Source organism: Lactuca saligna, chromosome 3 (genome assembly GCF_052625555.1).
Source record: "Lactuca saligna cultivar CGN05327 chromosome 3, ASM5262555v1, whole genome shotgun sequence".
Classification (NCBI taxonomy): Eukaryota; Viridiplantae; Streptophyta; class Magnoliopsida; order Asterales; family Asteraceae; genus Lactuca; species Lactuca saligna.
Genome location: NC_136419.1, coordinates 198533163 through 198534714, shown reverse-complemented (window position 1 = coordinate 198534714; position 1552 = coordinate 198533163).

Genomic DNA, 1552 nt, shown 5'->3' with positions numbered 1-1552 from the left:
AACTTCCATGAATTTTTCCACCATATCGTGGAATATGGCTATCATACACCTTTGAAAAGTCGCAGGTGCATTGCATAGCCCAAAAGGCATGCGTCTATAAGCAAAAGTCCCACTTGGGCAAGTAAATGTGGTATTTTCTTGGTGCATTGGGTCTATGGGTATTTGGAAATAGCCCGAGGATCCGTCTAGAAAGCAACAATAACTACAGTCCGATAATCTTTCTAACATTTGATCAATAAAAGGTAAGGGAAAATGGTCTTTACGAGTGGCATCATTTAGCTTTCGATAATCGATGCACACTCTCCAACCGGTTACCATTCGTGTCGGAATAAGCTCGTTCTTTTCATTGGTTATGACCGTCATCCCTCCTTTCTTGGGCACCACTTGGACCGGACTCACCCACGGACTGTCGAAAATGGAATAGATAATTCCCGTATCTAAGAGTTTGACCACTTCCTTCTTGACCACTTCTTGCATATTTGGGTTTAATCTTCTTTGGTGCTGTATAACCGGCTTTGCTTCTTCTTCCAGATTAATCCTGTGAGAGCAATAAGAGGGGCTTATTCCCTTGATGTCGGTGATGCTCCATGCTATGGCCCACTTCTGCTTCTTCAAAACTTGCACTAGCTCTTCCTTTTCGGATTTGGACAGGTCAGAGGCTATGATTAATAGCTTTTGGTTGCCATCTTCAAGGAAAGCATACTCCAAATGTTCTGGTAACTTTTTGAGCTCAGTTTTTGGGTTCTGATTGTTATACTCGACGAGTGCAGGTAAGGGACTCGGTGAGTTGGTAGCTGCATGTACGGATTCTGATTTTTCTAAGGATGAACTCGGCGAGTAGCTCGGCCCTACTCGGCGAGTAGAGCTGTCAGATTGCTTCACCAATTCTTCAAACTCATCTTCTTCCAGTAGCCATTCGATCTCCATTAAGTCTTTTTCTGCATCAAATTCTTCATCAAAAATTGTGGACTTGCTGGAATCTTCACTTATGCATTCCTCCAATAGTTCATCTAGCATGTCAATTGAGAATGTGGTGTCGTCACTGTTCCTTGCATACTTCATGGCTTGATCAACCCCAAAAGTTACTGAATCTTCACCTACCCGCAAAGTAAGCTTTGAATCCCTCATGTATACTATAGCACTCGTAGTGTTAAGGAAGGGTCTTTTGAGGATGATCAGGACTTGAGGATCCGCCTCCATATCTAGAATTATAAAATCAGTGGGAAATACAAATTTATCCACCTTGACCAGTAAGTCTTCACATATGCCTCTTGGAAAAGTGATTGTCTTGTTTGCTAAGTGAATTGCCATGTGAATTGGTCTTGGTTCTGGGAGATCCAGCTTCTTGAAGAATGAATATGGCATGAGGTTTACACTTGCTACCGAATCGGCCAAAGCATGAATGATAGCCAAGTTGCCAAATTGGCAAGGTAAAGTTAAGCTCCCCGGGGTCACACTTCTTCTTTGGTAGCTTATTTAGCATAGTAGCTGAGCAGTTTTCATTGAGGACTACCTTCTTCACTTCTTCTATCTTCCTTCTATTAGTGAGAAG